This window comes from Mesocricetus auratus, unplaced genomic scaffold (genome assembly GCF_017639785.1).
Source record: "Mesocricetus auratus isolate SY011 unplaced genomic scaffold, BCM_Maur_2.0 Super-Scaffold_100020, whole genome shotgun sequence".
NCBI classification, from domain to species: domain Eukaryota; kingdom Metazoa; phylum Chordata; class Mammalia; order Rodentia; family Cricetidae; genus Mesocricetus; species Mesocricetus auratus.
The window spans coordinates 1,317,965-1,338,290 of NW_024429201.1; the positions used below are offsets into that span (position 1 = coordinate 1,317,965).

Here is a 20,326-nt window from a genome sequence, read left to right on the forward strand (position 1 = left end):
AAATGGGACAAGCCTAAGCTATAAGCTGAACTTTTATAATTAATAATAAGATAACCTCTCTCTCTCTCTCTCTCTCTCTCTCTCTCTCTCTCTCTCTCTCTCTCTCTCTCTCTCTCTCTCTCTCTCTCCCTCTGTTTCTGAGCTGACAGACCTAAGGAAAATCTGGCTACTCTATCAAGAGTTGACATGTCTCCTTTGGTAGAACCTGAGTGTCTTTGACCTCCAACATGTTAAGGCCTGTTAGACTAGGTTTGAGTTCTGTTTTATTATCACATGATCAATGCTGAAAGTCATCAAGACAGAATATACAAAGCAAAACTTGGCAGGTGTGAACTCATTGTCAGTATTTACCAAGGTAATTTTTGTTTCAATGTATGGAAGAACAGAGAGTCAGAGACACAAAGAAAGGCCATATTAAAAATTACTTTCTTTTTTGTTTTATCTGCTTGCTTTATTTTGTTGTATTTTATTATCTCTTAGAAGCCTTTTCTTGTCTAATGAGAGACAGAAAAGTACAGCACGAATAAATTAATGACCCAGAGACTGATACTGGGTCCAAGTTTCAAGCTGAAGTTCAGAAAAGCAAAGCACCTGGGTACTAGCTCTCACCTCTAGCTCAGGCTGTACGGGCTGATTCATGCATGAGTTCTTCACCAAGTCCCAAACTGCTGCCTCTCCTCAGTGTGGCTGGAGAAAGAATGCTTCTGTCTTATATACTTCCCTAACGTTGGGATTAAAGGAGTGAGCTATAATTCTCCTTCAGATTGATTCACTCTTGTGTCGATTTTGGTGGCCTTGGACTCACAGAGATCTGTCTACATCTTAATTCTGAGTGCTAGGATTAAAGGTGTGTACCACCACCTCCTAGCTTTTGACTGTTGGGATTAAAGGTGTGCGCCTAGCCTCTATGGCTTATGGCTGACTTTGCTTTTCTGAATCCTCAGTCAAGCTTTAATAATTCATAAATAATATATCACTACAGAAAGAGAGTAGATCCAGATGGGAGGGAAGATGGGGAAGAACCAGGAGGAGTAGATGGAGTGGAAACCATAATCAGGATATGTTACTTCAGAAAAGAGTCTATTTCCAATAAAAGGAGGAAAATTCTGCTTCTCGGAGTAAATTCAAATGGTATTTTAAGCAGACTTTAAAGCAAGAATGTGGTATTTACGCTTAGGTCATCTTGCATCCATTTGGGAATAGATGACACTCAAGGTTTCAAAATTCTTCAGGAGAATGAAAAAGCTCACTGCAGAATGTGTCTGTAATGATCCTCATATAATTTAAATTTTCCTAATGTTTTGCAGGTCATTTTGAATTGGGTGTGTGCATGCCTGCAACCATAACATACAGGAGAGAGCAATGGGAGGATCAGGAATTCAAGGGTATCCTTAGTTGCCACAAGGGCTGAGACCTGAGCTAGGACTAAGACCTGAGCTAAGGCTAGGACCCTGTCCAAAATGAACACCTCTGACAAAAAAACAAACACGAATGAAAGCAAATCCATTTTAAATGCACAAAAATTCATTCCAAATGCAAAAAGAAAAAGAAAAGAAATCCAAATAAATAAATCATTTTCTTCACCCCCATTTTTTCTCAATTGTTTCCTCAAAACAGGGCACCAAGTCCAGAAAGATGTCTGTTACACACCAAGTGTTTAACGTTGTTCTCCTCTTTCCTCTGGAGACACTGACTAACTCTGCAAAGCCCCTCTCCACGTCTGATGCTTGCTGGGTCGGTTTAATTGTTCACTGCTGTTTAAGTTCTGTTGAAGTGCATATACGTTCAGCACTTGAGCATCAAATGGCTTTCTTTCTTCCTTTAAACCAGAAGAAATTAGACTTCTTTGCAGGTACCAAAAGAAAAAAGAAAAAACAAAACAAAAACAACAAACAAAAGCATCATAGGTATAAGAATTTAACTCATTTGTGGAGTGCTTGGCAAGCATGTGCAATGAATGACCTAGGTTTGATCCATGGAAACGTGTACACACACACACACACACACACACACACACACACACACACACACACACACACCATTATTACCTCAGAATCACAGGACCACAGAAGGTGACCGGAGATTTGCCCTTTTGTCAGGCTCAAGTGGCGAGTCATATGTCGAATTGGAAGTGTCTGAAAACATTTCACTTTCTTTGGGACAAGAACTATCACCCGAGTTTGTTTCTGTCTTTCCCTTCCACACCACCTAAGTAAAGAAAATGGGGTGAAAGCTGAAGTACTGACTTGACGAAGTCTCCGTGAGAGAAGCATAAATCACACCCTTTTATGTGTCCACGTGGGTTAATTGAACATCTTCTAACTGAGCATATTTTCCCCAACTCAGCGCGGAAGGTATCCTGTGAGGCAGTGCAGCACTGGGAGAATGTTTATCTGCTAGATGGGAGGGGGGCTAAGGAAGCCCAGACCTCATAAGGGACTTGACATGAATGGTGTGTGCTATGCCCTTTCCTTTGGTACTTCAGCAGCTACTAAATCCTGCTCTGCTTCCTACTGCTGGCTGACAAGAACCAGAAGCCTCTGCCCACAAGTGACTGGTGGCAGATGGATCAGGCCAGTGAAATGCTACGCCCCGACTTTCATCTCTCTAGCAGATGGGGTCATTACACAGTGTGCTTTTACACACGGCTTCTCTTAAGACAGCAATTTATGTGTAGGCTGGGCGATGGTTAGTATAATTTGATAAGTGTATTTTAAACACGTGCTATGTGCCTGGCAGCATGCTGCCTGCTTCCCAAATAGGGAGGAAGACAAGGCCACAACATATTGGCTTGTGTGTTACTATTGAGAGGGAGTAATGAATGTAAATCTACAAGACATATTATTGAAATAAATCAAGCTCACTTGGTCTTTAATTTTCCTTAATATTAACAAACTCACTGGGAGATAACTGGTGAACAGAAGTTATGAAGTGAAGCTTGGAACATATATGTAAATAGGCATCTAGAAGATCATATAGTACATCTTAAAATTTCTACATCTTAATTGTATCTACTGAAATTTACTTAATAGATGTTATTTTTTGAGTGAAGATTCAGAATTCCCAGGAGTCACTTTTACTTAGCTGTGAATTCTGTCCATCCGTCCTTCCATTTGCCCATCCATCCATCCATCCACCTACCTTGCCACCCATCCATCCATCTGGCAATCCACTTTCTAATAGTTTTCTTTGATGAAAACCGAGTTTCCTAATAACCTGTGCTATTTAATCCTGACAGTGGAGGGAAATAGCCATGGTCCCGGCAAAGTGCCTCAGATTTCCATTCTGGGAGAGGCAGCTGTTGGTAGCACTGCCTGAAAGGAGACTGGAGAGCATGCTGGGAATACCCAGGGGAGCTGGTGTTGTGCAGTGTGGGTGACCACAGTCTTTCCTTTCCTTATGCATCCCACTCACTCGAGTGCACGGCATTTTCTTCTCTTTCCTACACCTTTGGGGAGTTGGAAGACGGAAAGCACCCTCTGCTTTCAGGCCTGCACCAAGTGAAAGGCAGGGTGAAGCAGCAGACTCAATGAGTCTGGAGGGTTGGTTTTCAGAACTGGGTAAGGGGGATCATGCTTGCTCTGAAGCAGAACCTGGTCACTATTTAGCCAGAAAAACAATACAAGTAAAATGGAATTTTCAGCAGGTTGTTTCAGAGATACTTGGTCATTCAAGTGAGCAATAAAGTAAGCAGGGTGGCCATTCGGTCTTAGATGTCTGCAGGAGGGTGACAATCTATCACTGCCTGAATAAGCATGTCGAACACCCCTTTGGAATCCCAACACCTTCACACCCGGGCCTGTTTGTTTGTTTGTTTTTCTTTGAATCAAAATAAACATATAGGCAGCCAATTTTGGGGTTTGTTGTTTAGAATATTTTTCCAAGTTAGCCCTTGTTAAAAATGATAAAACGTTTCCATCCTGAATTAAGAAAGAAGCAAAAGCGCAGATTCAGCTGGCATATAGAGTATGTAATGTGAGTTATGAGATATAGTATTCTCTCATTCGGAAATTTACTATTTGGAACATGCTAACAGTCATAGGCTGGTTCTCAAGGTTTGGGGATGAACTGCATGGATCTAGGAAGTTTCTAGCAGCTTGAAATGCCTGGGATCAATTGAATTGTTGATGTTGGGAGCATTATTTCAGCTCTTCAAATCCTCAGATTTCACCCAGAGAATCAGATTTTGTGGTAGGTCTGAGAGAGCCTGGCAATCTATAGTTTTATGAGGAATTCAAATGCGTCTGGGATTTCTGCCAGCCAGGCCTTTGCCGGGGTGCATATGTGATTTGTGGGCCACTTTAACAAATCAACCCTACTCTGTTTTCCCAGCAGCTTTAATTCCCCCATGGCATTTAAATATTAGTTCCTGTTTCAAAGCACTTCCCATCTTCTCGGTTCTTCTAGAACCCTACTTATCCTTTGTGATGATACAAGTACCACTGCCTCCTGGTGGCCTTCTCCAGTCACCACCGCACTGATAGGAACCAGACTTCCACTTGAATAATGATGTATGCATTTGGTAAAACTGAATTTCAAATATCTGATTTTTTTCTAAGAGAATCCCTGCCTAAGGATCAGCATAAGATTATTTTTTCTCTACACACGGATCAACTATATAATTTCTGTAGTCTGTGTGATGAAACAGCTAGGAAGAAAGACTGAGAAGCGAAACTGTGTATGTTAAGTTTCACTGTGACTCTTGACATATTACGAGTGGTGTCTACTCTTGAGGGCTATTTTGAAGATTGAATGCTTTGGCATCTGTGATGCTTGTACTTGCACCTGGCATTTTCATTCTTCCATGCTAGATGTTTATTTTTATCATTGGCCATGGATTATAGTTCATGTCCATATGAAATCTAAGAATTGGCTCATTGGTTGTTTTTTTTCCTCACTGAGTCAAAGTACATAGTCATTATATTTTCCATGTTAGGCACGTTGGAGGTCAAAAACTAAACTGCCAAGATTATCTGCTTTCACACTTGTACCCCAGACCCAGGAAGACCACACAGTTTGTGACTTACTCTTAGGAAGGAAAGGAAAAAAATTTAAACTTGTCACTGGTCCCCATTTCACTCTCGTGTTTCCTTTTTATTTTGTATTTAATTTCGGCAGTCTTCTAGAACAACCTTTAATGATTGAAATTTCTGAGTGTTCTTTGTGGAGAAGAGTAAGATGCAAAAAATAAATAATTCTACTTAAAATCTTTCTTGTTAGTCTTATTAGATGAAAACTATGAGAGAAAAAAATAGCTTTCTGCAACATAGCTAAAATCAGAAATTTGCCCTTGAAATGGATGAATTGGAGAGGTGGATATAAAGACAGGAGAATCAAGAAGGGTCTCTTCTGTTTGAAAGTTTTCTTCCCAGGTTGCTTTGTTTTCAGCTGCAGAAATGTACAAGGCTTTGTGCATCTGTCCTTTATGAATGGCCCTTTGTCAGTAGATTCTCTCCCAGTGTCAGGGAATAACTCAGAGGCATCACGACATAACTATAACCCCAATGAAATCCAATGTTGAAATCACAAACATCCTCTGGGCATCTCCAATATTCTTTTTATAAGTTTTTTTAAGTAATTCAAATTTTCTAAGTGTCATCTTAAACTGTTACATTATGCTGAAAAAAATTAATCATAAATTTAATCCCCTTCCTCCTTTAGAAATATTAGACAATGAGGGATTTGATTTTAAACTTGAAATCTCTCAAGATTGTAAGTGGATTTGTGTTTACACTTGAAATCTCTCAAGACTTTAAAATGTTGATTGTGAGCCACAAAAGCACTTCTAGGCAAGGGTATTGTGTATGTGGTGTGTATCATCTGGGATTCTGGAATGATTTATCCAAGCATCTCAGGTCATTAGTTTAAGTATTTTTCTCTGCTCAAATCATGTGTCTTATCAAATCATGACCTTCTTTTTTTTTCCTAGCAAAGCTCTGTTGCTTGAATCCTGCAAATTTCAGATTAGTGAGAATGTTTCTAAACTCCACCAGTGATTCATGACTCCAACTCTCATTTAGAAAAGCCATTCACGCAGAAGACTTACATTGTGTGAAAATTGGTGACAACATGTCTTGGACTAGAAGAAAGCAAGCTACCAGAGATGGCCAACATTCGCTGAGTAAGCACTTCCAACCCCTTCTAAATCATAGCCGTGCTTGGAAAAGAATTCTATGTCTAGACCCCAGTCAGGAAAGTCTGAGCATCCTGAACAAATATAGTTCTGTTCCATTTAACTCTATCCATTTCCCCCTGTATTCTAATCCTCTGTCTTTTGTGCATTAAAAAGCACAGACTAAACAAATATGACTAGTTAAAATGAGTTACTATTATGGTTCATTTGGAATTTGAGACCAAATCTTGATCCACCTATTAGTACTTTCAGAAATGTGTTACTATCTATGGAGCCATCTAACCTCTGCTTGGCTACAGCACACTGATTCATGCCTGGCAAAAGTGATGACTATTCGGTTAAGTAATTTTGCTTTTGGAGTATAGCCTCAGGGAATGATTTGGCCAATGAGTAAATTTTAGAAATATAATATTGCAATTGTTTACAGCCTTTTTCTTCTCAGAAGTTTCATTTGGCTTCTAACAGTTTTCAAGTACTTGGCTGAAATGAAGCATCAGTTCTTCTTTAGTTCTAATGATATCAACTATGTCCAAGCTCTGCTGGATTTGCTATTGTGCTTTAATTTCAAGCACTAATTGTTTCATTATTTCTCTTTTTGTAGTTTTTAGAGCCATAAACAAGGGTCAAAGAATGAACCAAGTATGTATTTCCAAAGGTGTATCTTTTGAGAGATAATTCATATATCTGATACACCTTGGTCAGAGAGTATCTACAGAATTTGAGGACTTCTTTTCTCCTATACTCTACAAACTTCTAGTCTGAACAGCTCACAACCATGGGATAGCTTGTAAGTGACGACTGCATCAGGTGTGACCACAGCCTGTTTGGTATGCTCAGAATGATATTTTATTATTCTACATAGTCCTACTTTACTTCTTATCTCTAAAATCATTTACTATAAGAAAAGCCACACTAAGACATGGTTGTATAGAACTCAGTGAACTAATCATTTCACTTGGCATTTCTCCATAAGTGGTGAGAAAAACCACAAAATGACCTGCATTTCATTTTGCTTGATAATGTAAGAATAACAAGGCTAATAAATGGCCATTAAAATCTAATAAATTGTGCTCATGCATGTCAAGTAAGTCTTTATGTTCTAAGTGATAGATGCTCCTTGCTGCTAACTAGGCCTAATATTTAACCTCAAATGTCACTACATTAAAATAAGGTTAAAGTCACCACAATATCTGTTATGTAGAAATTATCAAGTACCAATACTCTTGATGATTTTCATAATCTCTTTCTTCCTTCTGTTCTCCTGCCAGGATACACAGCATTTATCCTCTTCTGTGTTAGTTAAGTCTTACTGATCTTTGATTTACATATATGTGCTTTTTATATAAAATTAAAAAAACACTACTTGAAGGCAGAGTTCTTATTTCCTATTGCATGGCATTTAAAATATTGCAGGATCATGTATTTGGTGCATGGTGAATGTTAAACACACCTGTTTACCAAAAATTAGACATAGACCATGAAACCTTGAATACTGACACTTGGATACATAAATAGTTGGAATGTGTGATCATTACCATTGGTAATTAATAATTCCCATGAAAATAGCAACCTCAGTAGTAGATCAGATGAAAGCTGTCGATAGGAAGGAAGTCATTTGTCACTCATGAAAATGAAACGTATTTTCAGTTGTGCTAGTGGGCATCTTCTAAGCACAACTTAGAAGTTCTACTTTTTGAGTGATGGTTTGTGGTGTGCTTGAGTGCTTAATTATATTGCAAATAGTTTGAGAAGCCATTGGGAATGGTGGGATGAAATTGTCACTAGAGATTTATCTAGCAGAATTGTCTATGGATGATTTTTAATTTTATAATTCACTGAAGCAACTGCATTAGTTGCACACAAATTTCTCATGCTTTTATAACATAGGATTTCAAAAAAGGAAGTCTCTAGGTCCACTAACACATATAGCTTTTATTTGTAGCTTGGAATACAGTGTTTTGTAGGTGCTCTGAAGCGGTTAGTTTATTTTGAATGATATTTCACATGTTTTCAGGAAGTTGTAAAACTAATTAAGGGTCTAGTTTTCACAGTCTATAAGCATTGCTTCATTTATTTAGCAATATGCTTTAATTCCTTCTCTTCACAGTCCAGAAGTGCTATGTACATGCAAACACAGTTCTCATTAGCAAAGGCAGGAAAGGTAAATTTGTAATTCAGTTCCAACACCAATAATACAAAATTCATAGAAAACCACCTTGTTTTATAAAGTGGCTTCATGTCTTCCCATAATACTACTAAAGGTTCATGTAAACTCTGGGGTGGGATGTTAGGGTTCCAGTGACAGATTGGAAAGGGGATTCTGGAACATTTCAATGGTAAAAAGAAAATAGGACATGACAGATTAAAGAGCTCTGACCAGTGTTCACCTTCCCCAATGTGCCCTTTATCAGATGGATTAATGCATTCTCGCCATCAGAAAAGACAGGTTGCTACCTACGACAGCAGAGAGCTCGCCCAGGGTGACCTGGCATTAGTAGGAAAAAAGTGGGAAATGTTTATTTCCCCTGTCATTATATTGAAAGAAAGAACATTTGCCCTGTGGCTTATCTTAAAATAGCTTCATTAACACAAAGCAACAAACTGAAAATAGCAAGGTAGGAAATGTAGTGTAGGTGCATATGGTCAAAGAATTTATGTACTTGTTAAGAATGAGTTACTTTGTTGTTCAGACTTATTTTTAGTATCGATTTTTAAGACAGGATCATCTCTGATTTGATTTTTAAGAACTGGGTCATTATGTTGTTGATTAGGACACTCAAAAACTTTTACATTAACTTCTTTAAAGTTTGAATTTTTTGAAATAATACGCCTGCATTTTAGGGATTGCCTATAGAGTTTTGAAAGAACATCTATCCTCCATATGTAAGACCCTCAGGAATTCACTACCACCATTCATTATCCGATGACATTCCTGATGCTTCTTTGCCCCTAGTGTCACTAGCATTCCTGTCCACAGTTGGAATTGCTCCATTTTATTTTGTTATAGATAGAATTTTCTAAGATGTCATATAAATTAAAATTTGTAGTATGTTCTATTTTGAATCTAATCTCTCTCACACACTACATCTGAATATCATACATGTTGTGTGAGTTAGTAGTTCTGCCATGAGTACTATTGGGTGGTAATCTGACAATATGACCTTTGTTTGTTTTTACAATATGCATTTGGTTCCTTTCAGGTATTGATGGTGTGTGTGTGTGTGTGTGTGTGTGTGTGTGTGTGTGTGTGTGTGTCCCAATTAAAAAAACTAACTAACTTAAAAGAAATTAAGCCACTTAGGCTGAGAATTCTCAGTACAAAACATTAGAAACCTCCTTTCAAATCGTTGGCCATGTTCCAAAACATGAGTGTGTGAATAAGTGGGTCTCTTTGCCTTCTGTTGGGTTGCCTTGTCCACCTTTGATATGATGATTTTTAAAAATCTTATTATATCCTATTTTGTTTTAAAAATGCTTCTAAAAATAAAACATTTTTGAAAGGTTTAAAAAAAGAAAAAAGCAATATTGATGATCAAAGTAGTTGTTAGTTGTCCCTCAGGGGTTGGAGGTGGGCCCCTGATCCTAAAGATCACAACTTAGGACATAGGACACTGATATTTCAAGCTAAAGCCTTTCTGCTGCAGTCTAGATTGCATGGTTTCTGAAAATACTAAGCAAGTTGTCAAGGAAGGAAAACAATTAAAAAGTCTTCCTTAGAAGCAACACCTATGACTTACTATCATCACAATATATGCATAAAGGTGAAATAGTGACACTTACATGTTGGTGTCAACCAGCCGATGAGTGTAACTACCACTCCCACTCTTTACACAAAGTGACTTGTTTACATGTACTCTTCACTACCCACCTTTAACTCATCACAAAACTCTCTCCATCTTATTTTCCTCCCAACTTCACATCCTTCCTGTATGATGCTTAAAAACATCACTTATATTTTAAAAAATTTATCCCGTGTACATTTGATTGCATGTATGTTTGTGTGAGGCTGTCAGATCCTCTGGAACTAGAGTTACAGGTGGTTGTAAACTGCCATGTGGATGCTGGAAATTAAACCCAGGTCCTCTGGAAGAGTAGCTAGTGCTCTTACCCACTATGTCATTCCTCCAACACAAAAATCACTTTGTTTTTAACCCACAGAGTCCATTTCATTCTGCCAATATACATGGGGGGCATTCATTAGGACACAAAGTAACCATCATTAACAACACTATAAAAGAAAAGTGGCTGTCCCTTCCCAAGTAGTCATCAGCAGTCAGTAGGCTCAAGCCTACAAGTTGGGTCTCAGGAACCCATTTCCCCTCCCTGCTGTGCTGCAACTTTAACTGTCTTAATAATATGCATATCTTCTGTAGGTAACTACAACTCTTACAAGTTCATGTGTGCAGCAATTATGTACTTCACAGAGGACATTTCACAGCCACTGCCTCTGCCCTCTGGCTCTTTTACTCTTTCTACTTCCCTCTCATGGTGTTTCTGATGCTTTGGTGGGATAATACAGAAGTCCTTGGAAGCTCAGCACCCAAAAACCACTTAATCTCAGCACTTTGAACAGTAGTGAGTCTCTGTTAGCTATTATCCATTGCTATAAGACCCCTCTCTGACTTAAGGCTGGGAACTGTACAAATCTATGAATATAAAAATAGATACTTAGAAAATAGTTTGACAATATGACCAGTTAGAGAACAGCATCAATGGGTTATTGCCTAAGGCCTTTGACATCCCAAAGCCATGAATTTTGACCATATTTATAGTACAAGACATGAATTCAGGGAAAGCCTTAATTCCAATCAAGAAAGCAATTGGTTATTCCCATAAGCTGTCTTGCCATACTTGCCTCAGTGGGCACATCTTATCTGTCAAATCAGTATTATCACATTCTTAATAGAACCTTTGTTGTCTCTTCTACAGCAGCCTTCATAGCACCTTCTAGAACTTTTGAAGCTAGTTAGCAGTGGAGAGTTTCCTTTTTCAGTATAAGGTTGGTGTTTCTGTGTCCTGCAACCAATGTGTGTGTGTGGTTTCTTCAGCAATAGAGTCTCATTATCAAGATTAGTGATTAGTTAAGAGCAATGGCAATATCCTGTATATTTTGAGTACCTCTGGGGCATCTTGAGTTAAGCCTGATAACTTGTGTGAATGAGGTTTCCTGTGCCTAGTACAAATTTTTCATTTAATAACCAGTGACTTCCAGGATCAGTACTGTTAACTAATGTAGAGTACTTCTATTCAAGTATCTTTAAAAATAATATAATATATATGCTTACAATATAATATGTTGAATAAATTATATATGTGTGTATATTCATGAACATATAACTTAACCTTGCTTGGTCTACTTAGTGTTACTTGTCTACATATGATATGAGCTATTATTCCAATGCTAACCACTTGGCATTGGATAACCAATGAGGAGCTCATCCCGGCTGGTAAGTCTATTCTCCTGTCCTCAGCATTACTTAGTTTCTTGTAGTTCTTTGTGTAGTAATGGGGCACTTTGAGATCTCTCCCTTCCACTTTAGCATGCCTATTGATGTTTTACTTGTTCAGTTGTTGTTTGGATAGTCACACTTCAAAGTTTTCTTGACATTCCTAGGAGGAACAATCATATGCAAAGTTTTCTGGTCTCTGGCTCTTACAGTCCTGCTCACCCCTTTTCACGATGTTCACAGAACCTTAGATGTAGGAGTTGTGCTGTAGTTGTATCTATTGAGGCTCAACACTCTATGATCACTTGTTCTCTGCATTTTGACCAGTTGGGGGTTTCATAATGGTCTCTGTATATTGTAAAGAGAAGTTTATTTGATGAAAGGATGAGAGTTATACTTATCTCCAGGTATAACAATAAGTATTTAGAATACAGTTGGGAATTTGGTTGGTTTAATATAGTGGAATTTGTAGGTTTTTCTCTACGTCCTCTCTGGCCTCTGGTAGTTGGCTAGATTTTCAGAGCCAAGGATGAATTCTATCCTAGAGAGTGGGTATTACGCTTAATTACATAGCTGTTGGCTAGTGCCAGGATGTGAGTTTCTTTAGGGATATTTTGGTACACCGATCATTTTTGTGGTTCATAGGTGCCATGATGAGCAGTACTATTGGTTACTTCCCTCTCTTGGAAGCTTGAATACTACCTTCCAGTATTATGAAAGTTAGTCCTAGGAGAGGAGGCTTTATATCAGATCCAGTTCAAATCCCCCAAGTCCTAGAGTGCATATCTGAAGCGCATGGTGTCTTCAGCAATAGGGACTCACCTCCAACTTCTGGGGAGGCAACCAAACATAGCAATAGTAGCCTGTATTGTTTGAGAGTCTCTTGGACCCCTGACCAACAGCTACAAAAGGGGGTTATCATGCCTGGTACTGGGATTTTTTGTTAATCAGTGACTCTTAGGGGGAGGTTTTCATCCCAACTGAAGTAAATAAACAGGAAATAGAGACAATGGCTCATCTAGGATCCCAGGCCAATCTACAACCCCAAAGTCTGCCCACAAGGACCTACTTCAATTAGTCAGACTTCACACTTTAATAATTTTACAATTTCCTAAAACAGGGTCATCAAATAGGAACCAGGCCCTTGAAGAGGGTCAATATCCACTCAAAACATTGTACTATAAAAACACATTTGGGGTGGGGGTGAGAAACTCTGGTGTTATATGACATAAGAAGGCAACTCCAGTTGACAGCATACCTAGAGAAGAGTTTGGTGGTTTCCACCACACTGAAATGATAATACCTGGGAATACAAAACTACTAGTTATTCTGATACTGTACACATATATAGAATAACATTATTCTACCCTGTAAGTATATATGAAAGTCATGTGTCAATTAAAAAATAAAGTCATCAGCCCCATGACTTATTGTAAGGTTTATTTTGCTGTTGATTCATGTAACAAGAACTTGCCATTTTTTGTTGAAATGAGTAGATGGGGAGTCTGACCAGAAAGATTTTTCCTAAGCATTAATTGAAGTTTATTCTGTTGTAAAATCCTATGTGACCTCCAAGATATACAGCTCCCAATGAAATTGGTTTCTACTAATGTTCCATTCCACAAATGGGAAGAGGTCTAGTCCAGTTCATTGAGATATGATGCCTGATCTATTATCAGATAAGTAAAAAGATATCTACTTTAGAGTGAAAACTGAGCCCATGTGATGACCAGGGCATTTGACATACCCAGGAGATTACTGACTATGCAGTTCTTACTAGCACTGTCAATTGCACTTCAGAGAGTTAAATTTCCTGAGAGGGAATCAATAAGCTCAGAGGGCATTTCCGATGCCATTCCAAGGATACCCAATTCCAAGTCTGCATAACTGCCAGTGTATTAAATCACCTGCCAGGGAAATTTAATAAAAAAGAGTAAGAAGAATATAACCTACTGATCATGATTTTTGATAATTCACCTGGAGTTCTTTTAAGTTCACAGAGTAAAGTGTGTAATAATTCATGGTAATTGGTGAGGCAGAGTCACATGAGTTTACTCTCTTGTCTTTAGATGCTTTTCCATGAAACCACACAGTCCACAGTTGGTTCCCCAAGCACATCAGTTGAGGGGAAAGCATGCTGTAGTTTCATTTGGAAAGTGCAAAACAAAACAAAACAAAAATAAGATAGCTATATAAACCAGACTTTAAACAGTACTAACTACAAAATCTCCTTTGATTCAGGAGAGGTGGAAGGGACTTGCTGTGTCTACAGAAATGCCTTCCTTACTTAAATTGCTCCCAATGTATTTAACTCACTAGTGCATTATTCAACAACAAATCTTCTTACTATACCTGATCTTGCAGAAGTAGAAACATCTAAGTGTTCACAAAATCAGAAACTGTTTTTTTAACTTCCTTCTATCCCCTAAGAACCTATTATATCATAGCTACCATCAAAATTGACACCTGGTTTTCCCCTGTGGCAGCACAAGAAGTCTAAGTCTTGAAGGGTAAAAGTTGGCTTGGAGTTTCTTAATCTCATGATGTTATCCAGCACATGTCTCCTTCAGAGATTCTTTGCCAATGTTCCCTGGAAGACTTCATCTGTGTTCAACACAGTCTTCCATAGTTTCATGCTACTTATGTTGGCTAAAACCAATCAAGCTATGAACCCCAGAGGACCGCTGAAATCGATACTCCTTGTTCTATTTACTTTCTACCTCTCACAGGACTAAGTATTGTGTTATGTGACCCCTTGATATCCATTACTGATTTAAAGCTACTTCCCTTCCTTTCTCCTTATTTTGTTCCAGAGCTTAGACCTTTCAATTTGTATTTCACACTGCTCTCTCTCTCTCTCACACATTACTGCTTTTTGGGCTTTCTCTTATTGTTCTTCCTTCACTTAAGATACATGCCTTCCTTTCAGTGTCTACACCTGATGCGTTCCTAATGACTTGAGCATCCAAGGTAGTAAGTAATGTGTGTCCTTTACTTGACTTACATACCAAAATCACTAACAACAATTGTTTCTGATGCTTAAGTCCAAATCATGACCAAGGATAATGTACATCATCTTTAGTAGCTACACCCACACCTCATCCCCAATCCAAGGATTCCCAATCTGATCAGAATTATTCTTACTTTCCACCTCTCTGCTACCCTTCTTCCCAACACATTATCATCTCCAATCTCATTGCTTCCAATACTTCAGTTATTCATTATTTCATTTTACTTAATGGTGCAAAATTGTAATCTTTCACTTATGATCAAACTATGATGTCTGTGCCCTAAATTTGTCAGCCATCCCAGCATTAAGTTTTCTTTCTCCCTTACTCCTGTGAACATAATGGAGAAAATTACACACACAGGTTGACTGGTTTTCTTTCAAGTTAACAATTGCACATTTAAAGTTTCACACTTGTTGTTTTCCTCTTCTACACTAGTCATACTTTTTTCATTTATTTCATATATTATCCTCCCTTCTTCATACCTCTTCTCTCTTCCCCAACACACAAGCCCACTTTCACACTCGGTTTAGACCCTTCATTCTCCTTATTTCATTGAAAATATAAAAGTTATTCATTTAATAATCAGAAAAATTCATTCAATAATCAGAAAAAACTACTGTCTTGCACAAGTTTACCCACTTGCTCTGCTGATTCTGGCTGGTCACGAGGAGAGCCAGCCCTGACTTTGAAGGTATGGGGAGTCTGTAAGAGTTCTGGCCTGCATTTCCTCTCAGAATTGACTGAAACATCTCATGTTTTCCTCCTCACTGGAAATGGGTTTACTTTCTATTGAAATTTTCTCACTAGAATTTACAAAGTATTTTCCATATCCTATCTTTACCAACAATCATTCATCATGGTTGCAAAGCACAGTCTGGCAACTAAACAGTCACTTGCACTTCTCACACCTATACTTTCCATTCAGACTCTGACTCCTCCTAATACATCTAGAATTCCTGCTATGCTGCTTGGACTCCACCTTTGTCCTCTTTTCTTTTTTATTGAGTGTGCACTGATGTGTGTGTGTGTGTGTGTGTGTGTGTGTGCATGTGTGTGTATGGGTGTATGATCACCTATGCAAGCACACGCAGAGGCACATGGGGACCTTTTCCTCACTCACTGCCCTACCTTGTTTTTGAGACATCTTTCATAGAACATGAATATTACCATTTCTGCTAGAATGGCCAGTGAAGACCTCCAAAGATGAGTTACCCTTTGTTTCCCTAGTTATTATCATCACATGTCTCATCTTTAAATGAAATCAACTAGTGATGTTTTATGTTGTTATTCCCTGACCATATTGCTCACCAAGACCCCATATATATATACATATCTGTCTACTTGATGGATATCTCAGAGTCATCATGTCCCAGATGTACTGATATGCCAACTGTGGTTTTTCAGTACCCATTTGTCCTCGTGTTGCCATTGCCAGCTACTCAAGCAAGCAAGTCAAAGAGATGGCATTTAATTGTTTTCATCATCTTTCATCAAAGCCATTAACCTATCAACAAGTCTTCCTTCATCTATAAAATATTTGCAAACACATGGATCACTGTCTGTATCCCCATTCTAATCCAAACTATGGCCATCTCTCTTCTTAAAGCAAAAGTGCAGAACCTTATGCATGCATAGATATATACGATATTCCCCAAAATTTGTCTCTCTATAAGAACCTATTACATTTAAAAGTGAAATGATATACTTAGCTTAAAACAACTAAAGTTCCCATTAATTTGAATAACAATCAAATGTCTTAGCATGATTCAGGCCCTGAATAATTTGTTTTCTGATTCCCTTATGAGTATTATTTCAAACACTAGCATCTATGTTGCCACTGCTGCAATGTTGTGGATGTGCTTTTTTATTTATTTCCCATCTCACAGTCACGTTTCTGTTTCTCCTGTCATAGTACCCCTTCTCCTCATTCTTTCCCTGCCATTTTGCTCTTTGTATGTTTTTGTCTGGTTACCTTATTCAAAATAAGCTCCCAATTTCTATTTCATGTCTATGCTTCACAACTACATTTATAGTCTATACTTATATTGTCTCTCCAGCACTGCAAGGACTGTGTCATATGAGCAGAAACGTGTCTATTTTATTTATCACTGAACCTATAGCACACAGGACAGTACCTGACACATGTTGGTCACTTAAATCATTATAGATTTAATAGAAAATGAACTTTAAAAATTTATATAAGATAGCACGAATTTCACTTTGGGCTTACCAAATTGTTATAGATATATTTAACAATTGCATTTTGAATCATGCTAGCCACATCACCATCAAACAACATATCACAATTAGAATACTTTTAAAACAATATAACAAGTACCCTAAACCTATTTTTAAAATAAATTATTGCTTCCTATCATTGGTATTTTCCATTAATTTCTACTTCTTTTCTCAACCTTTTCTGTTTTGTCATTAATTTAGAACATTTAGGGGATGGGACAATGACACTAAGACTTTGTGGAAACTGAATATTTTTATCTTAAATTTTGAATGCACTACAGATTCTAGAAGGAAAGAAATACAAAATTTTAAATTCGGGCTAGAAAAATATATAAAGCATTTTTATTGTTATGTGGTTAACAGTAGTCATTGTTTACATATAAATTCTTAACTTGAACAATAATGTTAAATGTTTTGGCGGTTAAAGTTCAGGAATAAATGAAAAATTTTAAAAAGCTGTATTTGACATTTTAGTTAATATCCACTACATATTTCTCTGTAGGGTCCTAGACAGAACTTCATTAGAAGGAAGAATGTAAACAAGAAAAATCACATCCTTTACTCTCCATGCTGTAGTAAGTCTGGGTTTTCTCTTACCAGGCCATACACATAATAAGGCAATAATCTCTGAAGATATTCCATTATATCAGGAAGTGGTATTTCCAACAAGACCTCCCCAGCTTCCTTTGGTATCATCAAAGATATCTAGGAAATTGTCTGTTATGCATAGAGAAGACAGATGACAGAAAACACATGGCCTTTTTGGTAGGCATGACCAGTACTTGAAAACCATATGTATCATGGGTATCAATAGTATCAAAGCTCATTAGTAGACAGACATGTGATATATGGGGTAGGTGGGTAGAGAAAGATAGTTCAAGTGCTATGGGGAATCAACATTTGTCAGGGAAATTGCTCAGAGGAGGAGGGGAACATGTGTAACCACAGCAAACTTTGGACTGATTTAAAGCAAACGTGGGAGCTTCAAATTAACTCTCATGTTCGTTCCTTTACTGACATTGGATGTTTAGTATTATTGCTTGCTCATTATTGTTGCACTTTCCCTTGTGCTATCTTGTTGCTTGGATTCTTGCAGATAAGAGTTGGACTGTTGGTTAGATGGACATTTTAAACTTATTTTTTCCCAATTAATTTTCTGAGAGATTCCAGCAGGATGGTTTTGATCATATTTGACTCTTTCCCCAACCCCTCCCATAGCCACCCTCCTTCCCTGTGTATGCAACTTTGTGTCCTCATTTATTTTTTAAACCTAATGAGTCCAATTTGTGTTTCCCATTTATTCTTGGATGTGTGGCCTTGCAAGGGAGCATGGTTAACCTACCAAGGGCCATACCCCTAATGAAAACTGACTCTTCCTCTACTTAACTTTTAAAATGAGGCTCAAATAGCTACCTCCTTCCAGATCAGTATTTTCTTACTCACAGACCTACCATAGATTTCACGAAGAATTCCACAGTTACAGAAAGTTAGTATTATTATAGTAAGTCCAACAAATGAAGTTTAACTTTTAAAGCTGTTTTGAGACAATCGACTCTCTTTGTCATTCAGGAAAGATGAAAAAAAGTTGGAAATTCTTGTTGAAACCATAAACTGTCTTAGAATTGTTAAAAATAAAGCAAACTACAAAAGGGTCAGTTTCTGTTGCATTTAAGATATTTTAGGTTTCTAAGGAAACAGAACACACAGAAATTAAAAGCAGATGCTATAAAAATTGATGCTCTGGACAAGGCTGACTGGACTCAATCCTCAGCAAGGTAATGTTTTTCGGCTGACAATTTTATTTGCCAATGATTTTTCATCATAAGTTTGATAACCGTGTTGCTCCCAGAAGAAATGCATAAAAATTATTTCAGTACCCTAATGTGTTGCTTATACACTTTCAATGTTGAACAGACTGTTATCTGCCTCCTCACTGCTAGTAAAAGTAACAAATCAATATACCTTTCCAGAAGCATGTGGGGCAATTGTAATACCTAGTGACTGAACACATAATTCTGAGCCCAGTTTACTACAAAATTCATGTTAGTGAAAGTGAAATCAAAGAAAAACACAAATTAATTTTCTTATCCACAAGGCATTTTCTTTTTTGCTTAAAACTCATCTCAGGAGAAATAAAATTTGATTACCATCGTTTTAACAAATCCTTGAGAGTCTGAGCACTGTAGCAAGTTTTGAATTCTGTAGTATACTGATAAGTAAATAAGTGCTGATGCTTTCTTGATGAAATTAAGCATATTTTGGTACAGGGTTTGAGCCTCAGCCTGTACCATAGAGATCATTTTCTTCAGCCCCAGAAAGACACTATTTCATATTCAACACACGTTTTTTGAGCCAGACACATCTGCATCAAGGAAAATGCTATGAGAAGCCACCTGATAGGTGGTTGCAAAGGTTAAAGCAGCAGCTATCTTCCCAGTTCCTCTGTGAAATCTGCTTTTCTAGCCTGTGCAGGATATGGGCTAATTTGTGGCACTGCCCCGCAGACTGCATGAAATTAACCAAAGTTTGAAGTCACTGCAGCTGCTCTGTGTTTTACAGCCGAGCAGATGGGCAGCTGGCCAGCTACAGTCAATTTTAGCAGCTTTCTATTCCACAGTACATCACACACATACAGGCTGATCTTTGCAAGTACATCCATCCATTGTACCGTTTTGACCTGGCCACTCTTGACACGGCACACTTGAAGATCCTTTGTTGTTGGGAAATAGATATCCTCTGAATTGTGGTATCCTTGATAGCAGAATTATTGATCTCTATCCAGTAAATGTAGTTCCACCTCCAGCTCCTAGTTCTGACAAGGAGTGGCCTCTGCAAGCATTTCCAGGTATCTTCTCTTGAGTAGATTAAGAAGGTCCACAGCACAGACATGTTGTTCAGAAAAATGTGTCTGTGGACAGCAAGTAACATATTTGAAACAAGATGAACAAAATGAAAGATCTGGTTAAATAAAAAAGAAGACTCCATTACAATGATGACTTGGGAAATTCAGGGCAGTGCCTAAGATTTTATACCTGAAAGCAGTTACTAGAATCATGCTAAGTGGTAAACATGGTGTTACTACCATTATAAAGAACAGTGACACATTCACATTGGTTGCAATTTAGTAGAGGAATTAGCAAAAGGGAAACACAATTCCAATCATGTTTGAACTGCAGAAGTAGACATTAACCTCCTAGATTAAAAGTTGGGGGCATAAGTGGCTAGAGATGATTCCCCGAGGATCTAAAGGTCAAAGCTGGTTAATCACTTTAGGAGGGTGAGGGAAAGAGTTTATATTTCTCTCTGTGTATGAAGAGACAGAAAGAGAAAGAGTGACAGTGAGAGTGGGAGTCATATCATGATGGCTGTGCCCCTGCTGAAGTGAAGTCATTAAAGTAAGGAAGCTTAAAGGGATGGAGCTGGGCAAGAGGTCAGAGAAAATGTTACGAAAGGCTTTGGGAGAATAACTTACATTTCACTGCAAGAATGTAAGTGTG

At 37.9% G+C, this 20,326-nt stretch overlaps 1 long non-coding RNA gene across 2 annotated transcripts in view; it reads left to right on the plus strand.

Annotated features, from left to right (window-relative positions):
* Positions 1-20,326, plus strand: part of LOC121133203 — a 112,365-nt gene that overhangs the window by 38,551 nt on the left and 53,488 nt on the right. For both annotated transcript variants that reach the window (XR_005869995.1, XR_005869996.1), the window contains exon 3: positions 5,930-6,121. This is a non-coding gene — a long non-coding RNA (uncharacterized LOC121133203). The remainder of the gene's footprint in view (positions 1-5,929; positions 6,122-20,326) is intronic.